The sequence below is a fragment of the Rousettus aegyptiacus genome, unplaced genomic scaffold (genome assembly GCF_014176215.1).
Source record: "Rousettus aegyptiacus isolate mRouAeg1 unplaced genomic scaffold, mRouAeg1.p scaffold_m13_p_1, whole genome shotgun sequence".
NCBI classification, from domain to species: domain Eukaryota; kingdom Metazoa; phylum Chordata; class Mammalia; order Chiroptera; family Pteropodidae; genus Rousettus; species Rousettus aegyptiacus.
The window spans coordinates 46261076-46272643 of record NW_023416284.1 but is presented as its reverse complement, the minus strand read 5'-3'; the positions used below and the strand labels follow the sequence as shown (position 1 = coordinate 46272643).

General features: G+C 37.8%; 1 pseudogene; it reads left to right on the top strand.

Moving 5' to 3' along the window:
- Window positions 1-4481: 4481 nt before the first annotated feature.
- LOC118605434 lies at window positions 4482-4600 on the top strand (annotated as a pseudogene).
- The last annotated feature ends 6968 nt before the right edge of the window (window positions 4601-11568 follow it).

Genomic DNA, 11568 nt, shown 5'->3' with positions numbered 1-11568 from the left:
TTACTCAATACCTCAATTTTGGGAGTTTTGATATCTCAATCTATCATATATAACTTCTTCTATATCCTGACAATGAAACAGGTAGTCAGTTGTGTGCTGATTGCCTCTGGAAAAGAATCTAGCAGGACTGAAAACAAAACAATTCTGAAAATCTCCCCCTAAGATAGTTTGTCATGGAGAATCTTGAAGAGAAAAGGCTATTCTCTGCATCAGATAGAGACATTCCAGGCTGACTTGAGAAGAGGGTGAGGGCAGAGAAAACTATGGACTCTAGGATAAAGGGAACCACACACAATGTGTCAGAGCCACAGAGGAGAGGGCACCTACCTGCGGTTCCTGGAATGCTACAGAGGTGAGGAGACAAGACCTGCAAAATGATAAGTGCCTTCTGGACTGTGGACAGTGCCAGCAAAATCTCTTTGTCCCAAGCATGGCATGAAAGACTGTCACTGAATCTGAAGGCGGCAATGATTTTTTAGTGGCTTTTTTGGAGGACAGGACATCATTCCACATTCCGCAGCCCTTGTTAAACATACATATCTTGTGCCTGTTATGGGTTGAATCATGTGCCTTAAAAGATATATTGAAGTTCTAATTTCTAGTACCTATGAATGTGACCTTATTTACAGATATAATCAAGTTAAAACAAGGTCATATTGGATAATGGTGGGCCCCAATCCAATACAGCTAGTGTCCTTATAAGAGAAAAAGAGGTATAGAGGGAAGATGGCCATGCGGAGACAGAGATGGAGACTGGAGTTATGCTGCCACAAGCAAAAGAACGCTTGGGGCTACCTAAAACTGGAAGACGCAAGGGAGAATCCTCCCTTGGAAACTTCAGAGAGAGTATGGCCTTGCCAAGGTCTTGATTTTGGACTTCTGGTCACCAGAACTGTGAGTGAATTTCTATTGTCTTAAGCCACCCAGTTTGTGGTGTTTTGTTAAAGCAGCCCTAAGAAATTAATATAGCACCCCGAAAAATCTTGGAATTATGAAACAATCCAAGAGCAGAAACTCTGTAAGGGTAAATACATTTTTAAAATTAAATTAAAGAAGTACAAATTAGTAGTTGATAGGTGGTCACAGGAATGGGGAGCACGGCATAGGGAATGTAGTCAGCAGTAATGTAATGGCTATGTGTAGAGTCAGAGAGGTGATAGAGCAATCAGGGGGATTGTTTCATAAACTGTATAAATGTCTAAACAAAGTACTGTATACTTGAAACTAATAATAAAATAAAATGCTAAAAATTTTAAATTAAAAAATCATCTTCTAGCCAACAGAAAAAGAGAGATTTCCTCCTTTCAATTTAACATTTTCTTTAGAAAATTTGATGATGTTATAAATGCTTTCTCTGTCTCATTGAGATGTATGTAAATCCTCAAAAAAGCTAAATAAGCTACTTGTTGGTTCGTATTCCAAGAATGCTTTCCTTGGAGGCCTTAGAGCCATATGTTATAATGTGAACATCAAGGAGGTGGTACCTGTCTTTGGGAGTTTAAACCTACCACTTGGCTCTATGATGTAAATTCTTCTCATAATGATAAAAGTTTTGTTTTTTTTTCTTTTGATGAAGACAATTAATGTATAATAGATTGTATTTGCCCGGCTATGTAAAAACTTGAGATTTGTGTCCCTTTTGCCAATTTTCTTAGCACATTGCCTGTGATATACATCACAGTATGGTTTAGGATTCACTGTGTTGGCAGAAAATTTCATATTTAATTATTTTCCTTAACAGCTCCAAGAAAAACTGGGGTTAAGCTTTTAACTATTTAAGTTAAACTGAGTCATACAGGGAGAAATAAAATTGAGTGAGATGTTCAAAGATAAAAATCAATTTGTATTTCTCTTTTTACCCCTCTGAAACTTAGAGGAACTTATTACTCTGAAAAGAGATCCACGTCCTAATGATCAGATGGTCCCTCTCAGGGTCTCTCCAGCCTTTGATCTTTCCTCCTTCCTCTACCCAATCCCCATTCCCTTAATTTCTTAGCTATAATTAGCTGGAATGTCATCCATGTACTGACCATATGAGCCTTGCTCCATGGAACCAATTCCGAGTATCTTTCTTGACTGAACTCTTTCATCCAAAATGTTAAGGTTAACTTTAGAGCTGGCCTGCAGAAGTGCATTTAGCCAGTATGTTTTTGTTGGGAGCCTGATTTCTGCTTCAGTCCTACATCAGTCCTACAAGTGATAGTTATGGTGTGATAAATCCTGTGATTGCCAGTTTTCAATTATAGACTGCTTTACATTGTTTGGCCTCTTGGTTTCCCCAAAGAACAAATGGCAAATGACCAGGGTACCTGAAACTAAACTATTCATTCATCTATTCATTAATTTTTCAAGTACCTACTATGTCCCAGACATTATATTACACACCAGGGATGCATCGTATTACACACTGCACTCACAGCCTTCCCAAATGCAGGAGGACTTTGCTGGCTTCACATGTGAGTACAGTGTGTAATACAGTGTCCACGTCACATTCTCATGGTGAATATATGAATAATAACCACCACCAGGGACACCTCTCCCACCCCAAAAATGGTGCAGCACAGTGGCCCTGCTTAACACAATTCTCTGCTCTCACTAACATTCGATTCATTTTTACAGACCTTCAGGTAATCCAAGTATAAGATTATCTTTAATTTGAAAAAAGCTAAACAACAAGAAGCCCATTAAAAAAGTCTTATAAGATTTACAAACTCTCAGATTTGAGGTTTAAGTAAGTCAAAAGTCAAAGAACCACAAAAATAGTTCCTACTTGGACACGTTCCTATTCTGTTTAATTTAGACCAGAGTCAACAATTCTAATAGTTTCATGTGTCCCTGGATTGACATTTCCCAAAGAATGTTTCATGAAACATAAATAAAAGAGTTCTTTGATGAAAAGATTCTGAGGTTAGATAAGTCTGGGAAACACTACGTCCAATAGGTTTCTTTACTGCAAAGTCTGGGAAACATTAACGTGCTAATGAAGAACGTGGATCTCTGATAGAAGGAATAGTGTGTGGAAGAAGATCATAGGCCTGGTCCTTTGTTAAAGACACTTTGGGAAATCTTATTCCAGATGAGTCTTGGACCTTGGACAGGACCACCTGTCAATACACATATCAGTGGGGGATATAATATGTGGCAATAAGCAGAACTTGGTGAGCAGCAGGGCGCAGTGTCTCTCAAAGAAAAAGTGAACTTGAATTTTATCATACTGTGTAGCTTTGACCTTCAAAGAACAAGAGTAAGCCTAGACATTCAGTTTCCTGAGGGCAAGAATTGGGTCCGCCTGCTCAGTGTTTGCGGCAATACCTGGCACAACTTGATATTCAAGAAGTGTTGGTTGAAATAAATTTCCGCCACATGTTTGTATATACATCGCTGGCTTCACATGGATGTATATGGGTTTATATGCCTGAGCAACTGCATTCACTTAATTTACCATAAATATTTGGCCGTAGTATATCTCTAACATGGCACGTATAAAAAACTTTTTATCAGCCACGCAGATAATATAGTACTTCTTGCTTCTCATTTCCTCTGAAAGCCAATAACTCTGTAATCAGCAGAAAATCAGGCCTGCTGCTAAGACTGAGAGCCACTTACAGGTGACCTTTTCAGCATGGAAATTGTTACCCTCTTAGCTGTGCCTGCCCTGAAACTTCCCAGCACCACAAAACAGATAGAGTGGTAACAAATGTTATTCTTGTACCCTGGCTGATCGTGGAATAGCTCAGAGCAGCCCTAGAAACAAGTAAATATGACTTCACCTATCCCTTTTGAAGAAAAACTCAACAGCCATGACCTGCCTTGGGTCAAATTGTCCCCCAGATGATATTATTTTTCTTCTGGATTTTAGATAATTTCCATATTCTAAGGAGAAAAGGAGGCAGCACCTGCCAGAGAGTGGCTGGGCCAGAGTTTTCTGATTCTCTCTTAGTGTGTGCCAGCAACACGTCCAGCATGATAAGTGTTTTGTTGGGCTATTTTTCTTTTTTAAAATGTCAATGCTGTTGCAATCCGAAAAAGAACCATGCCCCAGGGAGCATTTGGAGAGAGGCTTAGTCATAAGGGCACATGTATTGATTTTACCTGCCATTCTCTGAGCCCTGCAAGGACCTGGAGCTTTCAAAGAAATGGTGTCTTCATTTATTACTTCCATCTTTGGACTGAAATCTTTCCATTGACAGGGCTGAGCTAGTTGAGGGTTGGAAAGTTTTGGGATTTTTTTGTTTGAATTTTCTTACTGTGAAAAAAATTTTAATATACCCCAAAGTAAAATAATTTAATAATTATCAACACTTTACCAAATTGTTTCATCTTTCCTCACTCCTTTTTCTTGCTGGAGCACTTTAAAGCAAATCAATTGTAAGCATGCCTACATACTTAAAAATACAGCTCTAAAAAAAAAAAAAAATACCATTACCTCATCCAAAGTACGACATCATAACTCATAGTGGCTTATCATGTTTGAAATATCAGTCTACAGCCATGCCACTCTGAACAAGCCCGATCCCATCTGATCTCAGAAGCTAAGTAGGGTCGGGCCTGGTTAGTACTTTGATGGAAGACCACCTAGGAAGGCCAGGTGCTGTAGGCATAAAAAAATAAAAAAATAAAGTATCGTAAGTTGACAAGGTCCTTGTAATCTGTGAGGTCAACAAAGGGTTGTCTCGCCTAAAAAAATAGAAAAGAAAAAAGAAAGGAAAGAAAAAAATATATCAGAATGTTTTCAAATTCACCAATTATCTTTTTAATAATTGTTTTATTCAAATAAGGATCAAAGAAAGGGCCATACATTTCACTTGGTCGTATGACTCTTGTTTCTTTTACTCTAGAGCAATACCCTCTCCCCTATTTTTTTTAATGTCATCGATATGTTGAAAAAGAGTTATGCTCTTTTTTAGAGGTATATTTATGATATCCTTTCCTTTATTTTCCATCATCTCCTTTCCACTCCCCTCCCCCCCCGAAAAAAGAGGAGGAGCTTTAATATCCATGGAAGAGGCCATTAGTTGCCAATATTATTTCTCTCCTTCAAAGAAATGGGGTTTTAAGTTGGGTCCATGATTGCCCAATATAAAGACCAGCTATCCCAGTCACCCTAACAGTAAGATGTGGCCATTTGTGCAAAAATGATGGGAATAACTGAGGCCTAAGAGTATGGCAAAATTAGATCAAAGGAGCTGATGTACCATCAAAAACTCATACACTGTCAAGGTATGCAATTGGGAGCCATACAAACTGTTGTCTTTCCTACTTACTTGAAAACATATGTTGGTGTTCTGCTTTGCATGAGGCACTGTGCTGGATGCTACACATACAGCAATGACTAAAACATGGTCTGTGTTCTGCTTGGGCTAAGTCCAGAGTCTAGTGAGGGAGACAGGCATTAAGAGATTAATTATAAAACACAGCGAGAAGTACTTCAATAGGACCCTGAATGCATAATTAGAAAAAGAGCACAGATGAAAATAATAGTAATTAACATTTACTGAGCTCTCCCCATGAGCTCAACACTATGCTAAACACTTAATACACATATGTGATTTTTAATGATAATAACAATACCACAGGGTTTGAGCCAGGCAGTCTTCAAAATGCTTTGCATGCATTAAATTATTTATTCACAATACTAGCTCTAAGAGGTAAGCAATATCATCACCCTCATTCTCAGATGAGAAAACTCAGGTACTGAGAGCTTACACAACTTGCCCAAAGTCATGTGGCTGGTGAGTGGCACAACCAAAATATGAACTTGAGCTCAAACTCTACACTCTTAGCTACTCTTCTGTGGCTGCCCCCACAAAGCACCTAACTACATGTGGAGACAAGGGAAGGCTTTGGGGGAGATAAAAGTTGATATGGACCTGAGCTAAAGCAGAATAATAAGGAAGGAGTCTCTAGGAGACTGCACCTATATGAGGGAGATATGATAGGATTAAGTGGTTTAGCAGATATTGGTGAGGAGTAGAGGAGAAGCAGAGAGCTAAGATGCTGACAAGAGAACTTTGGAGACACTAGAATGGGAAAACGGCAATGCTATTAATCAAGATCATGAGGACAGATGTAGAAAGGAAAAGATAAGAACCTACTTTTGATCATGTTCCCTTTGAAAGGCCTGATAGATATTCAAGTGCAGATTAGGAGCTGGAGCTCAGGGAAGAGGATAAGGCAAGAAATAGATTGCTCAGTCATCAGCACGGTGTGGCTGGTCAGAGAAGCCATGAGATGAGATCCTACCTGGAGTGCACGTTTGTTGCAAAAATACAAGAGAACCAAGAATGGAGCCAAGAGAAACCCTAACATATAAGGGTGGACTGATTTGGTGAGACAATAAAAGAGATGGTGTCAGGTGATAGTTTTTCCTTTCTTATTGCTGTGAACATGGAAATAAATTCTTAAGCTTTAGCAGCCACTTTATAACCTCAAGGTAACAAAAAGAGGTAAAGATCAAAAGAATCACAGATATATTGATCTTAACATAGTTAGGGCACCAAAAAAACAATAGCATTTGGCTTTTCATAGACTTCTTAATGGGTACCATTAAATGGCAGAGATTATTCTTAGCTATAAAGTGAGAATAGCTGTCACAATGGACAGTCATGAAAGCTAAGCCTAGAACAGTGCCGCGTAGTCTACACTTAAGCAGACACAGAGTGAAGATATGTGATGGTAAAAATTTTTAAAGTATTTATTTGACCATCTGGGAACAGAATCAAAGAAAACCAATGGTTGAATATCTCCAGAGTTGGGGACCAATTGCAAGGGGTAGAGTAAGGAGAATGGGTTACAGGGAGTAGATGTTAAAAATACAAGGTTTCCTTGATCATTGTGCCCAAAACGGGTAGTTAAGATAAATCCAGGCTGGTGTTGACAGCTTGTATCTTACCATCTTATAGAGAACTTGAGTCCTCAATGAGGACAAACTACAAGAATAACAATTTAAAAAGGGATTGAGAGTTAGATCTGGTAACAGAGAAAGTAATTTCCATAATTTAAAATTTCGCAGGTAGAGTGGTTTCAAGTAGTGACAAGGACAAGAGTGAATGTTTATAATGTAGTGGAACTGAATTCTACTATCAAAATAATTACAATTAATAGTCAACATTTTATTTTAATCTTTGTCTACCAGATTCCAGGTTTATTGGTTTGCTAAGGCTGCTATAACAAAACACCACAGGCCAGGTGGCTTAAATAATAGAAATTAATTTTCTTATGATTCTGGAGACTAGAAGTCTAAGATTAAGGTGTTGGCAGTTTCAGTCTCTTCTGAGATCTCTCTTTGGCTTATTGATAGCTGTCTTCTCCTTGTCTTTACATGATCTTTCTTCTGTACTTCTGGGTCCTAATCTTCTCTGTTTGTAAGAATATCGGTCATACTGAATTAGGTCTCACCCTCATGATCTCATTTTACCTCTTCAAGACCCTATCTTCAAATACAGTCACATTCTGAGGTGGTAGGGAGTGGAGGGGGGACATAATTTAGCCCATAACATAAATGATGTAATGTGTGTGTGTGTGTGTGTGTGTGTGTGTACACACAGATATACACACGCACACACACACACACACACACACACACACACACATATATATATGAGAGCCAAGTTTCTCTATTCAACATTTAATCCTTTCGAAAGCAAAGGTACTATTTTCAATTTGACTTATAAAAAAAAAACAATACTCAGATTAACTACCTTGCTCAATGTCTTATTTAAATGGGCTGCTGTATCAAAATATCATAGATTGGGTGGCTTAAACATCAATTTATTTCTCACAAGCTGAAGTATGGGATCTGAGATTTAGGTACCTGTAAATTTGGTGTCTAGTGAAAACCCTCTTCCTGGTTCGCAGATGGCTACCTTTCTACTTCATCCTCACAGAGCAGAGAGAAAGAGAGTTCATGTCTCTTCTCCCTCTTTTTATAAAGACTGTTATATCATCATGAAGGTCCCACCTTCATGACAAATCTAACCCTAATTACTTCCCAGTGGCTCTACCTCCTAATACCATCACACTAGGGATTAGAGCTTCAACATACGAGTTCGGAGCAAGGAGACACACACATTCAGTTTATAGCACCCACGTGCACACTGACATTAGGTGGTGGTGCTTGTGCTCAAGATCAAATCTGATTCCCAAACCTGTGTGACTTCTTTTCTATCTTGCTTCTTCTTCTAATTTAAAATCTATACCCTATCTTCTTCTAAATATATTAGAGGAGGCATCTTACAGTAATTTCTAACATTGGTCAAAAATACTTTTTATCCCCAAGTTCTATGTTTTGATAGGTAATAAGAAGTAGAGAGGAGGGAACACCAATCATGAAAAGGAACCAATAAGGAAGTTTTAAAGGAGACCAGGGCTTTGAGTAAAGCAGAAATGCAGCGTGCTGCACTTCTGTTTGCCTGCAGTGTTAGTTTCCTATTCGCTGCTATATTAAATGACCACAAATTTAGTAGTTAAAGATACACAAGTGGCTGATAGTTTTGGAGGTTCAAATTCTGAACCTTCAGGAGGTTCCAGGGGAGAATCCATGTCCTTGACTTTTCCAGCTTCAAAAGGCTGCCTGAATTCCTTGGCTCATGACCTTTTTCTTAATTTCCAAAAGGCATTACTCCAACCTCTGTTTCTGTCATTAATTACATTTTCATTTTTTCACTATGATCCTTCTACCTCCCTCTTATAAGGACTCTTGTGATTACATTGGACCTACCCAGATAACCCAAGATAATGCTCTCAAGTCAAGGCCCTTAATTACATCTGCAGTGTCTTCTTTTTTTTCTTTTTTTTCTTTTCCCACGTGAGCAACATATTTGTAGGTCCCCAGGAATTAGGGCATCGCTATCCTTTGGGGGCCATTATTCAACCTACCACTCCTATTAATGGTTGTCTATTAGTGAATAGCTGAACCAAGAGGGAAGTACCTTGGATTTTATTAAAGCACATCACATTTCTCAGCATTTAAAAAGAAATTGGCAGTGAGGCTTGGATAAACCAGTTAAATAATGTTCCTCTATAGAATGACGTATGCAATATGTGTGGAGTCGCCAATAGGAGCTGACTATGATTGCTCTGAATAATGAACATCTCCAGGCATAAGATATATGCCTCTTATTATTGTTAATGTTTGGGAGCTTAAAAGCAGAGCATGAATTATATTCATGATTCACTTCTCTATGTGGTATGTGAAAAGTTCAATAAAGCATTACTATTGTGAAGCATAGGACTTGAATTCTTTCTCAGCCCCTTACAGCAAAAGCCATCTTAGGCAAGCACGATATATACTTCCTCATCTGGAGAAATGAAATAATAACTTCCTTGTAGGGTTGCTCAGTGCTTAAACAGAGGTGGAGGTGGTACATGAGACATCGTAATGTCTCTTTAATTGCACTACCTATGACTCTGCCACTATTCATAGGTACTTGGTACTCATTCCTTCCAGACCCACAAGAGAATTGCCTTTCTCCCACTCCTTTGAAATTAGAATGAACCGTATAACTTGCATTAGTCAACCAAATATGAGTGAAGACTCTCAAGCTATGCTTCCCCTGCAGTGGTGATTGCGGGAGCAAATCTTGATGTTAAATGCCACAAACACAAAATGCCTGAAATACTGAGCATACTCATGGAAGACAATTGCACTAAAAAGCAGCCCACATCTAAAGAAGAGTGGATATGAATAAGAAATAGACTCTTGTTTAAAGCCACTAAAATTCTAGGAGTTTTGATTTTGTAGAATTAAACTTAATCTGACTAACATGCTATTATAGAGATAACCTTGAAAGGTGAGAGGGGCTGCCGCAAGGCGATTTTGATGCTAAACTGCTTCAGATCTTTCAGGCTTTTGGGCTAAACATATAGCAGCAATAGTAATAGCAATATAACTGTTATTGGTGCTTATTACATTCAAGACACCATATCAAGCACTTTAAATTCTTTGTACACGTCTAGATTATTCACACTGACATCTGCAGTTCCAAGAACAGTGTAAAAACATATAGCAGACACTTAATAAATATGTGCTGATTAGTAAATTTCCATTTTTTATTAGGAAGAAACTTCAGCATTACATTAAAAAATAACTAGAGTTTGATAAAGTTGCAATGGTAGAAGTTAATGTTAAATAAGTAAGGTAACTAACTCACTTTACCTAGGCATTCATTTGGTTTTCAGACTTTATCCCTTAGTACTAATTGTCATAACAACCAATATATTGAATGTTTTCTGTGACTATATCTACTTCAATTTGTAATGGGTTTCTTAGGTGTTTTAAGACTGTTATAGTAGAGGCAAGATGAACAAGCAAAAGACATCATTAGAGTAGAATTTTTTAAAAAGTAAACAGATCTTAAATTCAAAACAGCACATATAGTTTAAAGAGTAACAAGAAAACACATATGCCATGTTCTATCTCAGAGTTTCACAGAAATTCCAGTACATCTGAAGTGCCCCCTGTACCCCACGTGATGGACTTCCTCTTCTCTTCGCAGAGATGGTCACTTTTATAAACTTTGTGTTAATCAATCCCTTTTCTCTTAAAGTTGTACTTTCTATGTGTATACAGTATCCCTAAAGAATATATTTTTGCATATTGTTGAAACTTATATTACACTTGGTATCATACTGTATATATTTTTCTGAGTCATTTTATTTTGCTTAAAATGTGTTTTGGAGATTCATCCATATTTATGTGTATAGCTGTCATTTACTTGCATTACTGCAAAGTGTATTTTATAACTTTATAAGAAAAAATTTACCCATTCAATTTTTGATGGATTTGGGCATTTTCTTGTTTTTATCTATAATGAACAGTTGCGCTTTGGATATTTTTGTTTAAGTGCAAGATTTTCTCTAGGTATTGTTTCAGTTAGGCTTGATTTCAGCCATGAGTGATAGAAACCAAAAATAATTGTGGGTTAAACCAGATAGAGTAGCAGATAGAGATTGTGGGGGTACTAGGTTTTAGAGAGTGGTCAAGGAAGACCACTCACTCTCCAGGCACCCGAAAGAATAATGCTGAAAGGGCATGAGTGAACTAAATTTAGATTGTTTTGTGCCTTCCCTTAGCACATAAGAACAAATTTGTATTTTCTAACCAGTGGCCTTCTTGTTTAGTCCATCAAAAGAACTGAATGTGATGTTACTGAAAATTATTTAAATAATGATTATTCTGGTAAGGACCTCTTACCTGGGATGCAGTAGTTCTCAATCCAGAAGTTCAGAGGCTAGTCTTTCATTTACCATTTATTCATCAACAACATCATATGTGAAAAGCATTGTGTCAACTAGAAGGGTATTAAAAATTCACAGAACGAGAGTGAAAGGTTAACTTATAGGCACAAAGATCACGTAGTTGCACTGCCATTAAGATGGGTACAGGAGAATAGGTAACCTGCCCTGACACATGCAAGGCTGTGGTGTATGCTGCAGGAAGCAAGTCCCAGGTACAGGCTCTCATATTTAATTTTCCTAAAATATGTTGAGAGAGCTTTTTCTGATACAGCGACAAAGCTAAGGACTTTTTCTTCGCAACTGTAGTTATAATTCTACTACCACCAATAT